The sequence below is a fragment of the Mus musculus genome, chromosome 12, assembly GCF_000001635.26.
Source record: "Mus musculus strain C57BL/6J chromosome 12, GRCm38.p6 C57BL/6J".
Taxonomy (NCBI): Eukaryota; Metazoa; Chordata; class Mammalia; order Rodentia; family Muridae; genus Mus; species Mus musculus.
The window spans coordinates 34473295-34499141 of NC_000078.6; the positions used below are offsets into that span (position 1 = coordinate 34473295).

Genomic DNA, 25847 nt, shown 5'->3' on the forward strand with positions numbered 1-25847 from the left:
TGGCTCAGGGTATCTACAGTGGTAAAGAAAATGCATGGCGTGGTAATCGAAGAATGCCATGCCTACAGGTATAGCCACGTTCCAAAATAAGAAAGTCAAGAATGCGCCAGTGTGGGAAGCGGCACACTGCTTCAGAACATGCAGTCACCCTGGCTATCACATCCTCTTCCCTAGAAACCTTCCCTAAGCTCGAGCAGCTGCTGCACAAAGAGAAACTGTCTCTGCAGCTCTGTGCTTGCATTAAGTTTGTAGTTTATGTTTCTTTTCCTTTTGTCTTTTCTCACTCCGATGCACTAAGTTGTGGTCACTGTGGAGTCTGCAAACTAGGTGGCTCTAGAAACCTGCAATTCAGAAGACACACGTGAAATTGTAGAAATACACACAGTATAGGTGCATAAACTTCTAGATACCTTGAAGGTTCAAAGCAAAGAAAAAAATCTGACTGTCGTGTTCCTTTTCACGATCATAAATGTACTTTATTCATAATTTATATTTTTGTCGTATAAACATTTGTTATATAACTACTTGATGCCCTTGAATAAAATATGTGGAAATATTAAATCAGGAGTATAAACTTTCACATTAGTCATAGCCTGAAATAAATTCATCCCCAATTTTAATCAGAATCATCACAGAGAACTATTTGATAATTCCAGCCAAATGCTCAACATCTTTCATATGTCCGGGTACAAAAGAAAATGAAGCAATGACATATATTTTATATAATATGCTGACAAGAATAGACATCATTATGTTAAAGATCAGAAAATTATTTTCTTCATGACAAAACAATGAACAGGAGACATCTATATTCAATGCCCTGTGATGAATATACTGGCATAAATACATTTGGCTATTGTGCTTATTGGTATACATTCATTATATAGATCAACATAGGACACATTATTATAAATCAAAACATAATCATGTCATATATTTTTCTGTCTGTAAATTAATGGAACTATATAAAATCTGGATTATCTTATCTTCTTTATAATTGGTAGAATGATAACCAATAGATTTCTTTTTAGTATGTTTCTGACATTCAACTATAATTTTTATTTACTGAAACCTAAACTAACTTCCTTATTATATGTAGCATTAACTTATTAAAATGTTTTATATTTTATAAGTTCTTTGTAACAAAACAATAGCAATTCTACCATATCATAATTTTGAGTACATAATTGAAGGTTAAGTCTCTCTGTTTTTCCTAAATATCCTTTAAAGTTAAGATTAGTGGTCTGCCATACTGCTAATAAATACCAGTTTACAATCATCATATCTGTCAGTGTTTCACAGGGAAGTCAGAGAACAAACCTCATATGTTATCCCTGTAGAAAAGCAGACTTGCCTAGACTGGAATTGGTTGAATACACAGAAAACAATGGAGGCAAGGGTGTCCAGACAGGTTCTATGACCTCTAGACTAGAAGGAAATGTAATATAATAGAGCACAGATACTAAGTCCATCAGGATGAGCTAAAATACCTGCCAGGCTACCCAATGGACCATCTTCACTGCCTACCAAGTCACAGCTATGAGACTAGATCTTGGAAAATGGAGAAAATGTACTCAGTTAAAGGATATAGAGCCAGGATAGATGCTGAGACCATGATGCAAGAGATGTCCTAGAGAGAGAATTATGAATGGGTCTGGGGCCGGCTGAAGAGCATCTGTAAACACAATCTAATCTTCTTCCATTGTTTTAAATGAGCTGAACATGATAAAGAGCTAGGAAAAAGCCTAGAGGTGATATTTGGTAGAATCCACCATTTGCAAAGCTGAACAGGTCAGAGTAAGAAATGTGCAGAGAAGTGCACAACTGTGAATAGGACTCATGCATTAAAACTGATCAGAGAAGGACAAGTGTGATGGTTTGTATATTCTTGGACCAGGGAGTGGCACCATTTGGAGGTGTGGCCTTGTTGGAATAGGTGTGACCTAGTTGGAGTAGGTGTGTCACTGTGGGTGTGGGCATAAGACCCTTACCCTAGTCGCCTGCAAGTCAGTCTTCCACTAGCAGCCTTTGGATGAAGATGTAGAACTCTAAGCTCTGCCTGTGCCATGCCTGCCTGGATACTGTCATGCTCCCACCTTGATGATAATGGACTGAACCTCTGAATCTGTAAGCCAGCCCTAAGTAAATGTTGTTTTCATAAGACTTGCCTTGGTCATGGTGTCTGTTCACAGTAGTAAAACCCTCACTAAGAGAAGAAGTCAGGCAGATATGAATGGAGGACTACATCTTAGCAGCTCTAGCAATATGGTTGGTCAAGATTAAAACTATTGTAAAAAAGTTAGCTTTACTGATTGTAAATGAATATGATGATGTATGGAAACTAAGCTCTCAAACTCTTAAGGATGCTATCTATTATAGTTTACCAAGTCCAGAAGACACACAGTGACATTTTTTGTGTTTTAGTTTCTTTAAAAAATGAAAAAAATATTATAAGAATATGTTTTCATTTTAATCCCAGCTATGGGATATGGGACTGCTTCAGATTGTCCACAGCAACTGACTACGATCTGCCTCATGCATGCTCTAGCAAGGGTGTGATATTGCCAGCAGCAGATGGCTTCAGCAATTGCATGATGTTGGGAGTTCTGGAGAGTTTTCAGAGGGTATATAAATGCTAGAGCCCTGAGAGGTGAAGTAGAGTTTGGTTGTTGATTGTTTGCTGTTGGTTGTAGTTTGTAAAGTAGTTTTGTGCAAAGAAGAAGGTGGAGGAGGGAAAGGAGGAGAAGGAAGGGGAAGAGGAATAACAAGAAGAAGAAAAAAGAAGAAGAAGGAGAAGAAGAAAAAGAAATATCTTTGACAGTGAAGATGAAACTTGCCCAAATGACCTCATCACTCAAATCACCAGGAAGTAGTTCAATAATAATATTGCTCCAAATTCTTTCTTATCCTTTTTTTCTCGCCTATCTAATGGTAAAGGGTTGAAAAGGTGGGAAAAGGGTAGTGAAAGGTAGGAGAAAGAACTCACAAAGTAGCTAACACCAACTATAGCCACATTCTGGATAGAAAAATTCACTGTGAACATGGTCATGTGAGGAGGATAGGCCCACAGTGACTCAGCAATTCTTCAACTCGGATTCATGGATTTGTCTGACCTACTGATGAGCTACCATCCTCTATCATTAACAAGGTAGCATACAACATGACGTAGGAACAAACCAAACACTTGTCCCTTAAGTGGTAATGTTCTATATAATCTTCATCCTGGCCAAGAAAATCTAACAGAGTGCTAAGAGGCTGAGGAAATGGAAAAATACTGAGCTAGAACAGATTGAAATGGAAAGGCAAGGTGAAGCTTCTCAACTATGCCTTTGGTGTCAGGTACTTACCTCTATGTTGCCTAATCTTCAGAACAACAAGGAGAGTTTTTATTACCAGGTCACAGTTGACAAAAATCAAGAAGCAGACACCATGGGAACATAAGGGCACTTGACTCCTTGGCAGAAGTTAAATTCTCCCACTGTACCTGAAATTCTTCTGTCAGTGACTTTCCTGAGATCTGATTCTTACACTGAAGGGATCTAATTTTTTTCTTACATGTAACAGAATGACTAAGTCTAAGGAAAACGTCTCTTTGCAGTCTCTAAGGAGTTGTTGGGTGAGGGTGTGTGCTGCTTCGCAGAAAGAATAGGAAGGAAAGCAGCTAAAAGTAGAAGATACACAAATCGTTCCCCTTCAGATACTCATCAAAAGAAGATTACAGTTTTGTAAACAGGTATTATTTTGCTGCTTTTGAAAAATAAGCTAATGTCTCAGACTACCAACTAAATTTCAAATATTAAACTCAGAAACCCACAGTCCAAAGAGCTACAAGCTAAACAAGGAAGAAATCCAGGCTTTCTCACCTCAGCCTTCCCTTACTTTGCATTGCATGTTTAGAGAGACTCCATGAGGCAGCAGAGTTCATTCTTTTCTCACCTTAGCTGGACATTACATCACAGGTGACTCTTTCTTTCATTCACTAACACTGTATTTATTACATTTGCTGATCTTCCCCCAGGTACCCAGGACACTTCCTGGGCATTGTACATCTCACAGTCTCACAGTTTACTGTGTAGTGTTTGGGATAAGAAGTACCTCAATATCATAGACAGTATCATAAGGACCTGAACTCTAGGGACATAGTTCCAATGTTTTTCTTTATGGAGTCATTAGTATTTCAGCAATTTTACTACTAGAATAAAACAAGAGAAGTACCCTATCGGTTCACTTTCCTCAGTTGACAAATATAAAAGATTGAAATGTTTTCATGCTTACAAATCTACACCTCTAGAAATTTCTCACTGATATTCACATGATCATTGATTTCTGTGACATTAGCCTCCAAAATCTCAGTTTTGTCAAGATAGGATAAGATGAAAGGGATGAAGAAAGCTAATGTTGAAATTAGAAACTGCCTTGGGCTGTGTTGTTGTGTGTTTATCCCAGCTATAAAATATAACCTAGCACTCCTTTGCATCTATCCTTAGATACCTAAGTAGCCAGTCTTGGAACTGTGAGTTCAAGATACCTCAATTTTGGCACTGCTAACATATTAGAAATGCAAATGATTTTTGTTGTAGGAAGCTGCCTCAAACTATGCAGGGTGGTGACTTGCACTGCCTGTCTACCCATTAGATTCCCTATCACTGCTCCCTCCCCAGTGATATCAACAAAACATTTCTCCAGACATTGCTTTGAACACAAGAAGGTGTTCACTTGAAAGTCATAGGTTTAGTAGAATAAACAGATATATAGATGAAAACATGGCAAGCATTGATATAACAGAGGTAGATATTAGAAACCCCGATTCTTGAACTTTCTCTGGTTTACTTTATCATTCTCTTGGGATCCCTAATTTACTAATAATCAATAATTCCCTGTTAGATTCTCTTTTCATTCTCTAAATGGAGGCACATCCTAAAGATCAGATGTCTGGCCCAATTTCTTCCCAGACTGTGCCACCATCCAGTTATTTATATCCATACTATAACTTCAAGACTAAATGCTGAGGATGTCTAGATATACACCTCTGTTCTTCTATTCTCTTAGATATTGTACTCTTAAAATCTTTATACTGCTATTTACTTGACATCTGACAACAATCAGAGCCCAAAACTTCTTTTCATTACTAAATGCCCTTCATCCAAATTTCACATATCAGTAATTAATAAAATCTATCATACCAAGACTCTCAAATTAAATAACCAATGTGTCACCTACATCCAAGCCACCAGCATCCCTCAGCTAGACTATTGCCACAGATCTGATTGTCTTATTCTGACATTTGCCTTTGAATTTCCTTCCTCACTGAGCAGAAATAAGAAAGTCTGTTTATTTTTTCACAGAATCAATAAGATTACTGCACTCATACACTTAAAATTGCACTTAGATTGAAATCTGGGGATCCTGGATGTGCTGTGAGTCTCATTTCTTGTGCTTTTCTGTGGACTCCAGCTTCAGCAACTCATTTCTCTTTCTGGAATATATGAAGTTGTAGGAATCCCCAAGTGAATGGAGTCCCGAGTGAATGCATGTTATTAACATGGACATGGGCATCTTAATAACCCTGATGCCTCAAACCCATGGCATTCTTCAGGGGTGAGAGAGAAAAGGATGGCAAAAACTTCCTTTGGTCAGTGTACAGATGTTAAAGTATGTGGAGAAAATGTCTGCAGTAGCTTTCTGCCCCTCCGTATTCATGGTTTGACAGCTGCTCTCCTATGGAGACGGCTCCTACTAAGATCAGCTAAAGGTGTGTACCCTCGTTCAGCTGTAAACCATAAACGTTTCTCCCTTGTTTATCTGCATGTAGTAACACACTACTTCCTTTTCAGCTGCATATAAGAACCTTGCATCCGGGCTGGAACTCACACAATATGTACTCACTGATAAGTGGATATTAGCCTAGAAACTTAGGATACCCAGGATATAAGATACAATTTGCTAAACGCATGAAATTCAAGAAGAACGAAGACCAAAGTGTGGACACTTTGCCCCTTCTTAGAATTGGGAACAAAACACCCATGGAAGGAGTTACAGAGACAATGTTTGGAGCTGTGATGAAAGGATGGACCATCTAGAGACTGCCATATCCAGGGATCCACCCCATAATCAGCTTCCAAACGCTGACACCATTACATACACTAGCAAGATTTTGCTGAAAGGACCCTGATATAGCTGTCTCTTGTGAGACTATGCCGGGGCCTAGCAAACACAGAAGTGGATGCTCACAGTCAGCTATTAGATGGAACACAGGGCCCCCAATGGAGGAGCTAGAGAAAGTACCCAAGGAGCTAAAGGGATCTGCAATCCTATAGGTGGAACAACAATATGAACTAACCAGTACCCCCAGAGCTCCTGTCTCTAGCTGCATATGTATCAGAAGATGGCCTAGTCAACCATCAGTGGAAAGAGAGGCCCATTAGTCGTGCAAACTTTATATGCCTCAGTACAGGGGAACGACAGGGCCAAGAAGTGGGAGTGGGTGGGTGGGGGAGTGGGTGGGGGAGCCTGTGGGGACTTTTGGGATAGCATCAGAAATGTAAATGAAATAAATACCCAATAAAAAAAGAAAAAAAAAAAAGAACCGTGCATCCTTGTTCTGCTCTAAATAATGAACATTCTGAGCTTCTATGATTCCGTGGTTTCTCCATCAAAAACCCTTCTCTACTCAATCCCATCTTTTTTCTCTCTCTCTGTCTGTCTGTCTGTCTGTCTCTCTCTCTCTGTCTCTCTCTCTCTCTCTGGCTGCCTGTCATTTCTTCATTCCTTTACTGCCCTTAGTTAGGATTTTGGGACCCAACCCTGCAAGGATGTGGTATTAAGAAAGGTCTGGACTTTTATTTATGTCGATCTTTATGGCTAAAATATTTTTTCATACATATATTACTATGGTTAGTTCACTTGCTGCTTTGAGGTGCATGAAAAAAATAACATGTTAAGGTTAATTTAATTTTAAATTTATTTTAAAAAATACTCCTTCATTCTCATTAGGATAAAGACCTAAAATAGAACAGAAAATTTTGATATTTCATTCAGTAAGATAATATGTAGAAACAATATAGCATACAGAATGGGGTAGCTCAACTCACATAATCTTAATAAATAAGCAGAAGAGACAGAAGTATGAATGAACGTATGGGTTTTCATATGGCACCATAGGACTCAGAGTGGTAAGGTGTACACTTTGAAAGCAGTTATAGCTAGAAACTGCCTCCTTGGGCAGGAAATAATTTATTGTGGTCTTGAGAAAAAGCAAAAGATAGGAAGAAGATTCCAGCAGGAAACAAATTTTCTGGATCAAAGATCAAGTGTACAGAGGTCAAAGCTTGTTGAGAAAAGCCTAAGAGATAGGAAGAGTGCAGAGAGGAAGTGGGGTCCTTGGTCTTTCCCCCTTGATGTATCTCTCATGCAATTTCAAAATAAAGATTCATATTCTACCTGTAATGTATGAAAATCAAGGTGTGATGGTTAGGGACACATGGAAGCCTACAGACTTAATGATCAGCTTAAAAGGTAGGAACTGTAAATCACAATATTGATGGGTATCTTACCGTGCATGCATGCTCCTGCACATCTGCATCCTCAAAGTGACAGACACATGTGTAAGCAAGAACTATCAAGGCCAGAACATTCTCCCAATTTTATTAAATGTCCTTTGAAAACCTGATGCCTACACAATATGCAGTATCAGTATACTATGAGTTATTTCATATGCTCACTATTGCTGAGATTTTAGGTTGCTTCTAATTTTGCCATTTTAAAAATCAGTGACAACAGTATAATATATGGACTTCTTTATTAATTTTTTAGTACATGACTCCCTCAGGATAAATTTAAGAGCAAGAGCTATTCTGTGGAGGCCTATAAATGCTTTCTAGCTTTAAATCATGCATTAATGATCTTCCAGAAAGAATCTGGCCATTCACTTTCTCCACCAATAATAGATTAGCCCATTTTCCATTCTTTTCAATATTATATTTAATATTTCATATTTTAATTTTTTAAACAGTATATTGTGAATTGATTTCACATTTTTTATTTATAGTGAAATTCAACTCCGATGCGTTTATTGTCGCTTGTTAATATTTTTAGTTATTTGCATTTCCTTTATCAAGAATTTTCTATATTATGAATATCACTAACATTTAGTAGAATTATTGTACCATGACAAAGATTGGTTAACTTAAGCCCACAATTGTCAAAGCATTCTATACATATTAGATTATTTAATCTATACAAAAGTCCTATAAATAGTCAACACTAACTTTATAAGTGAGAAAACTAATGTATAGGAGAGTTTCAATCTTATCTAAAGAGAGAGGTAATATTTGACTCAGATCTACTATTCAGCCAATCTGCCAGAGAAGATCTGAAAGGAAATGAGTTTAAATTTGTACCCACTACGTATCTGGTGTTTGTTCTTCATAAGCCTAAGAAAATCTTGTAAGTGCTTCCCATATGAAGATGGTTCTTTTTCCCAGGATCCTTATGGCAATTTCTGGAAGCATTTGTTAATCATCTTCCCAGAAAGGGGAGTTAGTGCTATAGGCATGTGGTGGAGGAAGGCCAGAGGAGCTGCTGAGCAGTCTATACTGTGGGCCAGCACCCTGCCACAAAGCATTGGCCAGGCTAAAAATGGGAATGGCACGCGGACTAGAAAACATTGATTTAAGCGGATATATGCTCGCTATATGGAATTTGGATCTCAGAAACACTGCCGATGCCAGAGAGAAAGATTTGGTATAAACAATATGGAGTCACTGTGAACATATGCTGTTCTCTAAAACCCCACTCACTGGCAGTTCAATATCAAATTTATTATTAAGTTTTTCTGAATTAAAAAGACTACACCATATGAACACATAGATACATAGAATTCATTTTCAAAGGACCCGTGTTTTTCAGCAATTGTATAGGGAAATTCAAATCTTGTTTTTGTTCCAACAAAAATATTTCATAACAAAAATCCCATACAATTTATACTGTTTGCCACCAAAATGCTTGCAAGCAAATGGGGGTCATTAAAGACACAGAAAAGATTATGTTGGACAATTTATGCAATTCTAGCAAGAGTAAAACATAAAAATTATAAGAAGTATATCAGGGGCTTCAGAGATGGCTCACAACCTCCAGTAACTCCAGTTCTAAGTGATCTGAGGAACTAATCTGGCCCCCAGGTCACTACAAGATACACGGGATGCACAGACATACATGGGGGCAAAATGCTCTGACGCAAAAGAAGTAAATCTAAAAGGTGTGTGAGCATCACAATTAGCATGGTAACCCTGCTACGGAATCATTACCTTACAATCTGCCTTGAGACATGTCTACTGATCAGAAGAGAGGCATGGCAAAGATGGATGTGATGGTTCAGTTTCATCAGGAAGTTCAGTATGACATTTACCTCTCAGGGATCTTAGAGGCATGTCAGGCTGCCACGGTCACGTTCCGCTGGCAGGCAGCAGAAAGGCATTAGTACATGCGTAGCTGCAAGGGGCAGGTAATACAAAGGGTACTGCAGAAGCTATGCCCAGAAAAGAGATGCTGCAATGACCATCTGTGCTTTAAAGGATTTTAAAATGGGATTTATTGGATGTTGGAAACATTTTATTTTTATTCCATGTGGCAAAGTTTAATGACCATCACGATAGAGATCTACCATTTAGTGGGCAGGATGTATGATCAGGAGCTAGAAACAGGTTTAAACACTGTTACTACATTTGCTAAGGACAAATATTAGACACATTATGTTTGCTGGCCCCATTTCTTTTTTTCCCATTTTTTATTAGATATTTAGCTCATTTACATTTCCAATGCTATACCAAAAGTCCCCCATACCCACCCACCCCCACTCCCCTACCCACCCATTCCCCCTTTTTCGCCCTGGCGTTCCCCTGTACTGGGGCATATAAAGTTTGTGTGTCCAATGTGGCCCCATTTCTTTACTCTAATTTGGGGAATATAATATAGTTCTTTCCTAGAGTTCCCATGAGGAGCATACAAAATAACTCATATAGTCTTGGCTGTCAGGTTTGCCGATAATTAATATTTATCAATATTAGGCATTTCAAAATGTTTACACAAAACCACTATACACTTTAAATACCAATACTCCTTTGCTAAATATTATACTCACTGCTTAGACAAAAAAAGATGCTTCTAAGTTTTGTGTAGTTCTATTTTTAACAATTTGTCAGTCACCCTGAAATTGTATTGTCACAATTTCACTTTTAAAATACTGACATCATCTTGAGTTACTATGGAAATAGCTGAGTGTCCTTTAGCTTCAAAACCATGACTTTTCATGGGGTCTTTAAAAGAATACATGACACCCTGTCTTTGATTATGTATTCTTTGAACACCTAGAACATATCAAACATTGTTTACTTGCAAGCCTATTTTACAGGGACATCACTTGGAGTCTAACAATATTTATTAGACAAAATACGACAGTTGTACATAAGAAAGCTCTATTTTATACAGTCAAAAACTTTAGTTTTTTTCCTTATCTATTCAAGTTTTACTTTTTTACCCTATGAGTCATTTTTTTTAAAAATAGCAAGCTATAAAATCAACTTCTTAAACGTGAGTAACTACACATTTTAGCATAGAAAACTTTTATAAACTCATAACTCCATTCAACATGTAGAAATTTCCCTACACCTCCAATTTCCCTAATGCTCTCTCTCTTCTCTGGGACTCCTGTGCTACAGGCATACAACCTTAGAAAACACTTGTGTATGATTGGACAATATAGGCTTTTTATTTTATTTTTTTATTTATTATATGTAAGTACACTGTAGCTGTCTTCAGACACTCCAGAAGAGGGAGTCAGATCTCATGATCAGGTGGTTGTGAGCCACCATGTGGTTGCTGGGATTTGAACTCCTGACCTTTGGAAGAGCAGTCGGGTGCCCTTACCCATTGAGCCATCTCACCAGCCCCCCAATATAGGCTTAAATGAACAATTACTATGAACGTAATAAATTGGGATGTTAGGTGAATGTCCAACTTATCACAATCTGTCCCCTTACACTTTACAGTGACTTAATGTTAGCACCTCACAGAGTTTGCCAGCATTAGAAACTAACATTGTTATAATGTTCTTTAGTGACTTCCAGAACTTATTTAAATCCACAGGAATGTTACACTGCTGCCAGAGGCACTCTGTGTCTAGTGTGTACCTGCTGGCCACGTCTGTCTGGAGCTGCTCCTCTAACAATGTTGTCAGCCTTGGTTTAAATGTCCTTCATGCTTTGTGCACGTTTCTCTTCAAGCATTTTAATGAATTTTGCTAAGATGGCATTTGTATGATTGTTTCTTCATAAGGGGACCGAAGAAGGGAATTTCACAAAGGCAAGGGCTGAGAGAAAGTGTCCATCTCACCATGCCATACAACCACTGTAGACACACAGGCTTCTGGCACTTGCTAAAACATCTGCCACCTTCTCCCACCATTACATGATGAATTTTGCTTTTCTATGGGCTAATCACTGGAAGCGAGTGACTAAATTTTAAGGCACTACTATGACCATACTCCTGCAAGTGGAATTTATTGACATCCTCAAGAACATCAAAATCTTCATGAGAAAGGTGTTTTCCATCTGCCATAGCACATGTGCGACATGATGTATCAATCTGATCCCATGTGGCATTGAGGCTCAGATGAAGTTAGTAGCTATCAGTTACTAAGTGCAGGACTACAGTTCAAGCCTATGAGTATCTGAGTGCAAACGCATGCAAATGTATGCTCTTTCCTCCCAGAATACCTCTCCCTAACCTCAAAACAAATGCCACCAGAAGCAAAGCAATACATTCTTGTCATTGTTTTTTGAGTAGTCAACTTATAGGTGCCAACTTCAGTATAAGAACATGCTTAAAGTAGTGTTCTTACTTCTGAAGGATGTGGCTGTGCTGTGTAGATATTAGGAAATGGACAGAATCTGCCATTACTGGGGATTTTAGACAGCACAGATATATATATGTGTGTGTATACATATCACCAGGATATCACCAGGATCCGGGAGAGGACAGAATGAAAATTGAGGTCCCAGGAGAAGATGAAAGTCACTGCTGGGCGGGAAGACACACTTGGAGGCCGAACCCTAACACTACAAGGAGGTAGAGTGGGACATGGTAGACAAGTGTTAGAATATGAGAGGAAGGTGTATTTTCCATCTGTTAACACATGAGAGGCTTGTTGCAGATTAAGAACATGATTCAGTATGTGCAGAATAGATCAGGGTGACACTAGAGGCAAAGAACTCTCTGTGAGGACTGTGGATGGACAATATATGGCCCGCTGACCCAGGCCATAGAAAACATGGTAGTCCTCCTCTCTGCTCTTCGACTAGAGCTGAGATGCTCGTGTTGAAGCACCAGGTAATTTTAAGAGTTAGGATGTCTATGGACACAGAAGAATTTCTCAGCCATTAGTTCCATTGGCACTGTCATAGCATCTGGCTATACAGTTTAACTCAGCCTGGTTTTGCACTGCCTTTACAAGATCCTATATCTGGATGGTTTTCCAGGGCTTCCCATCTTCATGGCTGCTTTGGCTTTAATTTGCCATTTTAAGTTTTTTTCATTTTCACCTTTATTCAGGTAACACTAGAGGCAAAGAACTCTTGGCATTGATCCTGATGTTGATAAGAATTTTTAACATCCCCCGATTTTGTTATCTATAAAAATAAATTCAATTACCTTTTAGTGGCCTTTTAGTGAGTATGTAATTTTATTGTAGACTTGGGCATGATGAGCCCAACCACTGAAATAAATATTAGGGACAAACCTACTGACCCACAGTCTGCTCAGTCTTCTAACTTCCTCAAGCCTGCTGCCTTGCCCTGGCCTCGGCCACTGAGACACTGTCTTCTTCCTCTTCTAACTGCTCTGTAGCGAGCAGAAGAGGCCTCTTGTGAATGAGGTCCTACATGAATGTGTTTTGACATGAGCATGGCCTGCCAAGGACTCTGTTTGCCCCATGGTAAGCAGGTAAATCCACTAACCCATATGGACCACACTTAAGAGGGATGGAAGGGCTTTCCTTGGGAGTGTGATTGTGAGTGTTTATAAATAATTGATCAGTGTGTGAAAAGACTAGTGACTACAGCTTCCTCCTCCTGGTTATTTATAGTCTCAGACTGTTCACCTACAGAGAACTCATGCCCTGACTAGCTAATACCTCCTGCTGGGCTTCACGTAATAAACTGAAGTTCCAGGTTGTGGGAGTCCTGGAGAAAACAAGACCCACCTGATCTTACTTCCATTGAAGGAGTGTTTGTTCTTTCTTACCTCACCTCGCCTAGCCAGGGTACCAGGCCCTCAACTGTCAGGGGCAGTTTTCCATGGACCAGGTTTTGCCATTTATTTCGATTCCTTTAGCAAGACCACAAGGTTTATTACTTAGATTTCCACTTCTCTTCCTCCTGCTCAGAGTTTACTCCTTAGTCACCTTTACTGTTTTAAGTGACAAAGTGAGACATAAAAAGGAGACATATGGATGTGCATGCTTACTCGTTACAATGAAGATGTTTCCCCTACGATCATCCCTTTAGTTAAACTGCTGCAACAGAGGGGAGCAAATATGTTCCATATTTTCCACGGTGTCAGGAGGGTTAGGATTATGGGGAATCCATTAGCAGTGAGGTTATACTTTTCGGGTTAATGCATTAACATACCCAGAATATGTGTGCAGCCCTTTAGATAAGTAATATTTTCGGTTGTTGGAGGATTCTCTAGTCTATGGGTGTAGTAACTACAATTAACTTTATTAATACCTCCACAATCATACCATTATAACTTTACTGAGACTTGGGGAGGGCTTTGCCTGAACACTATTAGGCTAATGATCTCTTATTGCCTCAAAATACTTTAACACTCACACATATGTTTTCATTAGCACAATAGCATCTTGGATGCCCGGAATTTTAATCAGATGAATCACTCAATATGGTTTAAATTTCCACATGAGGAAAGGTCAAACGCTGGAACTGTTAGATATTAGCTATTTTAAGCACATTTTTTTCTTGAATAGACACATAGTTCTTGGAGTCATAAACAGAATATATGACAATGTAACGTTTCCTCACTGACTGTAGGCCATACTGGAAGTTGAATATTTTACTTTTGGTACCTACAAGTATATAAATGCATCCCCAAACAAAATAGTGCTTTCTTTGTTTAGATCCTCCTATTCCAAGTTTAAAATGTAACTGTTTATTGAGGAGCCGAATCTGAGAAACACAAGTACTGAAGAAGACAAATGAGAGATCACAGGAAGGCAAGCAAGAAAGCTCGTGTAGAACTGGGGTGCCATTGCTCAGGTGTTCTCTGCGCATCACCCTGTGAAGAACACTTACACTTCACTGATGTCAAGAGGATAGGCAGAATCAGCTCCCGACAGTTTGGGGAGCAGGCTTCTTCTTCCAGTTAGCATTCATTCTCTCTTAAAACAAAAACCTCACAGTACAAACACAGGAATTTCAGTAGAGTAGAAGGCCTAAGGCAAGGCAATCAATGGCCACAAGAGCCCCTCCCTGGGGAAGCCTTTAAAGGCATGGCCATGGAGATCTGGGCAAGGCACCTAAAGCTTTGGCTAGAAGTCTCTGCTTGGAATTTGAGCTTCTGTGTTTATCATTTCTACTTGATGATTCAGTGTCCACTGCTTACTTTCCTCATATTTTCTTCTGCTTTGTTTGACAAGTACTGTGTATTTGGAATATAAAGTTCAAAATTGGTGCTTGGTTGTGAGCATGGTTATGACATAGAAACAAACGCTTGCTTGCTTAATGAGTTGACAGGCTTACCCCAGAGGAGCACTTGTAAACTCTAGGCAATGCAGTTTCCAGGATGTTTCTAACACATCCGTTGTTATGGCATTTGTTACTAATAGGAGGAGACAGGGCAGCTGAGTTGAGGATGGACTATCACTAAAGAGATGAATGTGTGTGGATATGAACACATCACTTGTCAAGCAACTCAAAAATGTCCATCACAAACCTTAATGCCATCACACAACCATTAAAATCATCCCTGCAAGCACATCAAGTCCATAAGAATAATGGGTATCCTTATTCATCAGCCCTGGGAATCTAAGAAAGGCTCTACATTTAATCTCTCAAAGGACTTGAGGTTATAATTATAGTAACAGCTATCAAATTGATATGAATTCAGGGAGAATTTAAAAGCTCAATATTAAACTATTTTTAGTTCTTTGAAATGAGGCTATGATCTATTAAAGATCTATTATATATTTGTTTTTTTAATCACCAGATTCTAACAATAAAAAGAGTTCATATTTTATCATACATCAACTTTTTAAATATATCTTTTATCTTTTGTACTGAAATTGACATCAACATATACAATATTTATGTATGTATATGTGTGTGTATGATTTTATATATATATATATATGTATATATATACATATATATATATATATATATATATATATATATATATATATATTGCCTTATACTTTGATCCTTAATCCCTAAATGAGATATCAAAATGAAGCTCATCAGGTGCACACATAGGAATATGCACATATTGTTTCAAACATGATTTCTATACATACCTTGTTGGCATTTGTTACTAATAAGAGATTAGGTAGCTGATTATATATATATATATATGTGTGTGTGTGTGTGTGTGTGTGTGTGTGTGTATCCAACAACAGAATTGCAGAGCTAGGGAGGTACAAGGTATTAAGCTGTGCTTACACAAGAACATGGAAGCAACAGAGACCCTTTATTTCCTTTCACTCCATTTTCTTACTTATAAGGGATCTGTCATTGTACCTATTAAAGGCTGTCAAACAGTAATGAAAGGCTAAGCACTAAATTTGATTTTATCATCAATAGGGAAAATGAATACGTTTTAAGAAGTTATTTTTAAATATAATGCCTTTGGAGCATTCACTTCTTGTTTGGTTCTAAAGAGTATGACAAAATAAGTTGAGATAAATCATTTAGCAAATTTCTATAGTTTATGTAAAGTTTAAATTCTCATTTTCCCAACTAAAATAATAATGTGAGTTTAATCACATTTGAGCGAGCAGATGCATATACTGGTTATGGCTTCCTGGTGTTTACTCGCCTTCCAAGACATTAAGACAGCCACATCTGAAGACCATCTCCACCATCTGAAGACCATGGAACAGAAAAGCTGTGTCCATTTGACTGGACACTGGGAACTTTGTAAAACAGTAATAATTGTAAAAACTCTTTTAAATAGTATGAGGTCAATAAACAATAGTTTGAGTTAATATTTCTAATGTTGTGTAAAGCTATAAAGATTGTAATTCTAAGTATAAGAAATTGTTTCTGATAGCTAGGAAATGGAATAAGACAAGAGAGTAAACTGAAATGAGGCTGAAGTCACTTTCTTTTGATTTTAGACATTTTTGTACTGATGAGTATGTGCATGTGTGTGTGTGTGTGTGCATGTATGTGTGCATATGTGTGTGTGGACACCACACACACACACATTTAATGCTGTTTGACATTAAGGGAAAGTCCTCAAAAATCTGGGGAAACCCAATGTTGAGTTCACCATGCATGAGCAATACCCCATTTCTGAACATCAAATAAAGTAAAAGGTTAATGAATGTAAAAAAGGAAATTTCTAATCCTCTCAAGGACTTTTCAAAAAGAGTTTCCTCTTTTTTTCTCTATAATATTTTGCATTAGCTAAAATCTGTCATCTCACAAGATGGAATGAATGTCAGTACACATCATGGTTTCAAGGCAGGCACCATGTGATGGAGCAGCCACTATGCGATGGAGTAGTCACAAAGTTGACAAGCTTCCCAGAAGCAAACCTCCCTAACCTTGGGAGCAACGTCTCCACAGTATTAACAATGTTGTCTTCAGGTAGAATAGATATCTCACAATCATTAATATTCTTAGACACCTACACAGATTATTTTAAAATGGAGCAAAAACTTAGTCAATTTTTAATAAATAAGAATTGTGACAAATAGGGCAAATTCCTGACTTTTATGATTCATAATAATAGATGCCATGACAAATCATAATGTTCCTGCAGCAACAGAAAGCAAGAAAAATTGCAAATCATTGGTTAATCTCACTAATTCAGGAAAGAATCCAGATGTCACTCAACAGAGGAATGGATACAGCAAATGTGGTACATTTATACAATGGAGTACTACTCAGCTATTAAAAATAATGAATTTATGAAATTCTTGGGCAAATGGATGTATCTGGAGGATATGGTCCTGAGTGAGGTAACCCAATCACAAAAGAAGTCACTTGATATGCACTCACTGATAAGTGGAAATTAGCCCAGAAACTTAGAATACCCAAGATACAATTTGCAAAACACAAGAAAATCAAGAAGAAGGAAGACCAATGTGTGGATACTTCATTCCTACTTAGAATAGAAAACAAAATACCCATGGAAGGAGTTACAGAGACAAAGTTTGGAGCTAAGACGAAAGGATGGACCATCCAGAGACTACCCCACCCTGGGATCCATCCCATAATCAGCCACCAAACGCAGACACTATTGCATAGGCCAGCAAGATTTTGCTGAAAGGATCCTGATATAGCTGTCTTGTGTGAGGCTGGGCCAGCCTAGCAAACACAGAAGTGGATGCTCACAGTCATCTATACGATGGAACACAGGGCCCTCAATGGAGGAGCTAGAGAAAGTACCCAAGAGCTGAAGGGGTCTGCAGCCCTATAGGTGGTACAATAATATGAACTAACCAGTATCCTCCCAGAGCTCATATCTCTAGTTGCATATGTAGCAGAAGATGGTCTAGTAAGCCATCATTGGGAAGAGAGGCCCCTTGGTCTTGCAAACTTTATATGCTCGAGTACAGGGGAACACCTGGGCCAAGAAGTGGGAGTGGGTGGGTGGTGGAGCAGGGCAGGGGGAGGGTATGGGGACTTTCAGGATAGCATTTGAAATGTAAATGAAGAAAATATCTAATAAAAAATGAAAAAAAAGAGAAATGTCTTCCACAAGACTGTGTCTTCACTCTATAAAATCAACTGAAGAAATAATTGAGAAAAGCTAACCTGTGTAAGAACTAACTACCTTAATTAAGATATAATATAATATAAATAAGCACACATAAAAAGCATACAAGTTCCCAGAATTCTTACTGGTTTTACTAACATCGTTGTAAGAAGAGTCTGAAACTCCCTTGACAACCAACCCCTGTAGACAGGTTTTCTTTCCTCAACTCAATCTGGCATCTACTTTGCAAATAGTCATCTCAAACCACCATGTCTACCAAAATACGTGCTTGAGGAATGGACCAGAGTGTGCTCTTTCTGGTCTGAATCATATACCTTGTGGCCCCCTTTGCTTGCCCAGTTTCCTGTTATCTTCTTATTTGCCTTCATCTTCCATGCTTCGGAGAACTTCCGAAAGGCTAAGAAAGGGATGGTGTCAGTGAAACTGAAAGGGGAGAGCTCTTCCTGCAATGTCACCTTACAGGTAGTTTGCTATCCTTCAAAAGGTCTCTCTCGTTTTTTCACATCTCCTGGTATTGTCTCCTGAAGAACGAGTTGCAGACCTCTTATATTGGAGACATGCAGTAAAATGGAATCTACACTCAGACAAAAGCTTGAGAATCTCGATGGACGTGAGAGAAGGACGAAGTCATCAAGCAAGAACTGAGGAATGTGGTACAGACACCAAGGGGACCCTGATGATGAGAGGGAGGGCTGTGTGGTCTCAGGAGTATTACTTACACAGTTTCTCTGTAAGGAAACATGGTTTCAAGCACACACCATACCCTGAACAAGAAAGTATTGACGCCAAAAGAGTGACCAGAGAGGACGGAGCATCGTCATCGTCATCACCATTATCATCACCACCACCATCATCATCATCTAATAGCTGTACACACTGAGCTATGATGAGCTATCATGTTTCCACACTAAGGCCTCGTCTCATGGTTTCTCTGCTTACATGTCTATCACTACCATAAAATCCCCAAAGTATGTATGAACTGACAAAAAAATGTATTACTTTTAGACATGCTTTCATTTTTTATTTAAGAGATATATAAATATGAGATCATGAAGTGACTATTCTATCAAAGACTTGTGGAAACTAGGTACAGAGTCAGGAAGCTTGGACTTGAATGTTAAGTAAGTACTTCCTGGAAAATAAATACATTTTTATTCAAAAAATTTGAGGAAAGTCTTCGTGAAAAAATATTCTTCACACAAAGTTATAATAAGAATGGTTCTAAGTAAAAAATATTTATCAGCTTATGCTTCCGGTAGTTTTAGAAATCAAAATATACTTAAAAATTCCACCATTCAAATATCTCATAAGAAGTTAGAAAATTCAGATGTTAATTAAATTTTTATACATTTTCCTCAAAAGTTATCAAACCTAATTGCTAACTTATAAGAAAATGTAGCATATTACCCTAATTTTAGAACAACTGCTACATTTTGAATATTAACATAAAAATTGAAAATTGTTTTCAGAACTAGCACACATCTAAAAATTTGAATGTAAAACCAAAATATTTATTTCAAATATTTTGAATCTGATTTTGTAAAACCAAGAGATTTCTCTCCCATTTTCTCAATATTTAATCTTTTAACAATAGTAATTTGTTTCGTATTGAAAGAATAAAGGAAATTTTTTGAATATTCAGTTTTAACTAAAATTTTACAATGCATGATAGCTTTTAACTTTTTAATCTCCTCCCTCCCCATTAGTATAAGACACAGTTTTAATGGTTAAAAGAGTAACGCTGAGCCCACTAGCATTCCCTAATCTATTCTTTTAACATTTATTAAGAAGATAAATTTAGTCCAAGATACGGGGTCAGCTCAAGGATCATAAGAAAATGCTATTTCATTATTAAACTTATCATGATATGCATTCAACCCCCCCAAACCTTTTCCACTTCCTATTCTTCTAAAACTCTTTCCTTTTTATTAATAAATCATTTTATGTTGCACTTTCTATTGTTAACATCTCTAGAATGTAGAATATTGCTCTACAGTCTGGCCTGCCTTTCTTTCAAAGGAACTGTCACAGCATTTCATATTGACTAGACAGAACATGTGGGGTTTTTTAAAGTTCAACCTAAGACCCCATTGCCTTTGAGTTAGTTACTATCCTCCATGCTCCAGGCTGACCCTGATATCCTGTTCTCTTGGGCTGAACTTCGGGATATTGTTAAGATCCAGTTGAGGATTTTTGTCTTTTAAGTTATATAGGCAATCCTAAGCCATAGATCCTTTGTACTACAAATAGAGCCAGTACAGTTAATTGAAGGTTTCCCACTGCTGCATGGATTGAGCTACAGAGGCAGGTGAAATTTCAGTCAGTTCTTACAACGTGGAGCCAAGGATAACTTTAATTTCCTTTGACAGTCTTATGAGATTAACTGTGATGATATGTTTGGTGACACAGTGGCATCAATTGGATTTTCCCACCTCTTATATCTACTGTATCACAAATACTAGAGTCTGCATCTTTAAAGGTGAGTAACAGAATACTCATACGGTGGCAGTTCAAGTCTTACAACAAAAAGCTCTGTTTCTTAAAACAATATGCTTTTTAAATATTTTTTCAGAGACGGCAAGTGTGGCGGTGATGAAGATTTAACAGGATATTGTGTGGTGTTCAAATCATGCTGCTTTTGGTGTTAGGTCTGATGAGTATTAGGACTCATAAACCCAACTATTCCAGACACTGTCACCAGAGGAAGCAATGTAACATGCCACTGTATAATTGTAAACGGATGTGATAGTAGATCAACACGTTCTAAATGCTTATGAAAACACTCCAAAACTACTTCATGCAACTTTCCCATATACATTGCTACTGTAGGGAAGTTATTCTTTATGGTCCCTCCAAATGGCAGCTATGTTAGTTATGTATCTTGTTTTGACAAAATACCCAGGTCAAATAAATATCAGAAGAAGGGAGTTATTTAGGCTCACAGTTCCAAGATTCAGTCCATCATGGTGGGAAGATCACAGAGGCAGGAACTAAAGGTACCTGGTCACATCGTATTACCAGCCAAGACTCAGGGGTACACAACTCATTGCCATCTTTTTACTCAGTTGAGGCTCTCAGCTCATGGAAAGGTCCTAGCCATATTCTGGGCTGCCCTTCTTACTTATATTAACCTAATCTCAGTAATCCGATGCAACCATGTCCAGATGTTTGCTTCCTGGTGATTTTAATTCAAAAGGAAACTTGGGAATTATCATCCCTCAATATGACATGAACTGAAAGGCAATGGATAAAAAGGAAGCAGGAATCCCCTCCTCAGAAAAAACAGACTCAAGTTTGTAGGAGACAAAAGTCTTATATTCAGAGTGACCCTACTGTCATCAGTTATTATATGTCAAGTTTCACTAGCATTTCTAACTATAAATATATTTTATTATACATAATGAACAGTAACAGAGAAATTCATAAGCTTTATTAGCAAAGCGTTTCAGCTTGCAAACATCTTTAAAATGAACATTGTAACGTGTGCATAAATGGGCATTTACAAATTACTTTACTAACAACAGCAGGTAAATTAAACGAACTATTCGAAGGCAACTCAAATTGTATCAAACATGCAATTTTAGAGACTTATGCTATATAATTACAAAAAAATTACAAACTTTAAAGCACAAGCGGAACCAAAACAGTCTTTCTCGTATTTTAGTTACTTTAAACTATGTTTATTTCAATAAGATTTTTATCATTAATTATTTTTAAAAGTCACTAATATTATTTGTTTTAGTGTTCCATCTGGTCTCTGCCTGAAGCATTACATGTTTTTTCAGTTGTCAACACATTTCCTCTGAAATTATGTTTTAAAATAATTAGTTTTTATCTTCTACTAATTATTGAGAGAGCCCAGTATTAGAGGCTTTATTGATTCAGAGTGACTTATTAGCATTTTTCTAATTTGTGATCAATTATATGTAAAATATGTTAGATGTGTACAACAATTAAAGTCCTAAGATGATGTAGAGTCATCTAAGACTTCTTGGGTGCTGTTCTTAAATCATTGTAGGACATTTAAGAGCAGCTATTCTGCTGTATGCATTCCTTTCTGTGTAAATACACATCCTTTGACTTAGTTTTATTACCGTCGTCTCTGTCTCTGATCTCAAGGGCATGCATCCCATTTATACTTGAGTTGACTTGTGAGGTGACAATATCCTATCGAGTAGTGCTGTGGCTTACATCTCCTCACCTCTATGTCTCTTTCAATGTATAGAAATAGCTACAAGAGAAAGTGTGCATCCTTATCCTCTGAATTGTCTGTCTCCTCCAAGTTTGAAGAGCATTTTCTGTTACGCGTCACACCACAACATTGTCCTATCCAGAATCCATTTGTTCTGGCTGTAAGCTGGTCTGTACTTAGACAAGCTACTAGTAACCTCAGACAAGTCCCACCAATGCAGATCTAATAGCAGACCACAACACAAGTGGACAGATATAACAATTTCACCCCCCTAGGTGAGGAAAAAGTACATCGAAATTTGCAGCTGACTAGTAATTCTACATTTGAGCCCTGCAATTTACGCTTGAGATTACAAAATTATTTTCAAGTAGATAAAACTGTTCCCTTTAGCACTGAAAAGAAAAATAGCAGTTAACTGTGAGATTAGCTTCCTCGAATTTAGTACATCTGTGTGCAGGTATATCAGGTGGGGCAGCATTTGAGGTAGCACTCATGCCTGAGTGTAACCACTCTGAGAGCAACTAACTTGGTCTGTGAGGAAGCGTTCAGGCTTGAGAGTACCCACTCTGAGAGCAGCTAACTTGGTCTAGGCTGTAGATTCCCTTTCCCCTCCATGCTTTTGTTGCCGATTGCTGCTTTCTTTCTCTCTCTAGCTCTCACTTTGTGAAAATGAGCTCAGGGCTCCCACGAAGCTCTAGCTCTACCTCTCCAAGTCCATATGGATGGCAAAACAAACAAAGGAAGAAGAAAAGATTTAATCTCAAAAGCATGAAGTGAGTAATAATCCAATCTGTCTCCTGTGCAGTTACTCATCTAAGTAGTTCCTCTAGCCTTTGCTAACAATCTTAGCTCCACAAAAGGACCTGTCTGGACCTCTTGTCATTAGCCAACTACACATTAGAGCTTTTTACGTTCCACAAAACTACCCCTGGCCCCAACTCACACAAAGGAGATTAGAATAGACTTTGTGTTCCAGGCGAGCAAAGATGCAAGGTTGTCCTCTTTCCTCATTTGAACATCTATATCTGGCATAAAGCATACACCCAAAGACCTTTCTTGAATGGATGAACAATCTCTCTCCCATCCCTAATACGAGGCTTCTTGGAGTTATTCTAGATTCGTTCTTTACCTCTTGCCTCAATTCCTATCTTTTTTTTTTCTTCTTCTATTTCTGGTCCTTCCAATTTTCCCTCTCATTATGCTCTCACTGTTCCTGCACCTCGGGCATTTATAGTTAACAGTTAATTCTATGTGACAATTGCATAACCTATTTTAAGGTGTCTTCCATCTTTAACGCTATGGCTCCAGTTACATTTCCAAGGAGCATTTCTGATCATACAGCTCTCCTGCTGAACATTTGTCAGAGCTTCCCAACCACCATCCCTCTGTGGATTTAAAGGTCCTAAGTCATTGATCTCACGCCTGGTTTTCAGCTTCATAGCCTGATAAGCCAGTGTTATAGACTGCCTTCCAAATGCCCTCAGGTGCATTGGACTTCCCTTTATTCATCTCTTTTGAACAGCTTCACAGAATTTTTCAACCATGTCTCTTCTACAGGTGAAACCTGTTGCATTAGGTCCACATTGCTTTTTTTTTACCTCAGCCCTAGACTCTGCACTTCTGGAAGGAAGCAAGATAATATATCAGTTAGTTTGACCAATTAAGATGGCTTCTTATAACTACTGGTTAGTGAAGTGGCTGAAACTCTCTGGCCTCAGATCTTCACTTGTGAAATGATGATATCACCTACAAAAAATGTCCTCAGCAGATACAGATGGAATCTCATACACTTTAAGTGAATAGAACATAACATATTCTTAAATAATATTACTACTGTCCCTTCTGAGGACATACCCTTGACCACAGCTCAGTTACCACACCTATGAGCTCCCAGTCAAAATTACAAGGATCAAGATGAAGAGAGGTATGGTTTGTTTATTGGATGATTTAAAACAAACAAACAAACGCTTTCCTGTTTCTCTTTTCACTTGAGCTAATACGTTGGATTGAATTGAAAAGAAACTAAGAGACTGTCCAGGCATAGGAAGAACTGACAATCATCCTCACTCTAAAGAGAATTAAAAATGTGGTAGCCGGGATGGGTGTGCAGAAGAGTGTTGGAAGGGCTTGGATCGTCAGAGTCTGCAGGCACAGTGCTATATTCCTAGACTTCTCCATGGCTTTGTCCTTGGGCTGCTCTACCTTTCAAACACTTATCTACAGATGCATTTACTAATAAGGTATCTTCTGACTCTAAAGTGCCTCAGAATGTGTGGCTGTTACTTCTGAATGGCCCCAAGTGGGTTTTTTTGTACTTGGCACTACCAACACAGCCATTCACAGGGAGGCAGTCTCTCTATAAATGAACAGATTCCCACACGTAGGCTGTAATATATGCATAACACATTTTCTCGCGGTGTTAATTTTGGTCTAACATCCTCCTGATGGTCTTGATTACCTTGGAGACTTACATCCTGCCTTCTGTGTATATGTGGTTGTTAGTCACTTCTACCAAGTTGTCTCACCACCACTTCTCAAGAACTATAACACAAGATACAATGTTTCAATAACTGATTTTTTTTTTCAACAAATGTTCACTGGAGCGCCTGTTTCACCACACTGTGCTGAGGGTTAGTCCAATTTAACTCTCATGTAAAAACAGACAAACTCTATAAAGATCCAACTAGCTTTATATTAAACATAACCAGGACCATTTCAAAATGTTAGTTTCATTGAATAATTTCTTAGTTTACAAGTAAAATGTGATTATCTTAAAAAAGATCACCTCCAATTGCTTCATTCTCTCTGTCTTAATAATTGGGCATCCTAGGTCACATTTCTATGACTGCCATTCAAACAGTACATGAATCATTAAGTATCCCGAGAATGTAACAAATAAATGGAAAGCTAGCAGAGGGAGAAACGCCATTTGGGATCACACATGGACGCTGAAACATGATAGACACTAATAATTTTTAATTGGGATCATCAGAGGCTCTCTCAACTTTGCCTACTTTATTCATGGTGTGCTAATCAAACGGAGGCTGGGCACGGATTCTCGGTAAATGGTCGATGCTGTGACAAATATCCAGGCATCTGGTTATGTCAGATATCTCCCTTGGGGAATTAAAATGAAACAAGAAGTGTTTTTGTTCTTAAAAATCTGTACTCTGCTAGATACGATCCAAAAAGGACTTAAACATCTCATCTAACTTTTACAATGCTATGTTTCCAGAAGGAAATTATATTACATTTGTCCATTCAAAATGCAAAAAGCAAGACATCCAAGAAAGAGATTTGCAGCAGAGTGAGATTTAAAAGACACATTTTCCCCCTCCATTACTGGAGATAGCAAGCACTTTAAAAGCCTGTTCTTTCATAATTGGATTCCAGATCATTATTTTTTTGGCCAAAACGAAAGGTTTTCTGCATTCTTAAAATAATTAGGCAAGATTTCAAATCAAATTATCCAATTTCAAAGCTCTATTTTTCCTCTCTAAAACTCCCGTTAGAGGCCTGCAGTGACTAAGCTGTGTGTCACTCTCCTGGCTTTATTAGGAGAATGTTCTGAGTCCTTCACTTTCTATGTAATCAGAACTATAATTTCTTCAGGTTATTTTAAGAACTGGCTATGGCTAAA

General features: G+C 38.0%; 1 protein-coding gene across 32 annotated transcripts in view; it reads right to left on the bottom strand.

The window, feature by feature from the left end:
- The window catches only part of Hdac9 (histone deacetylase 9), an 869516-nt gene that overhangs the window by 425715 nt on the left and 417954 nt on the right, over window positions 1-25847 (bottom strand). The gene's annotated exons all lie outside the window — the stretch shown is intronic.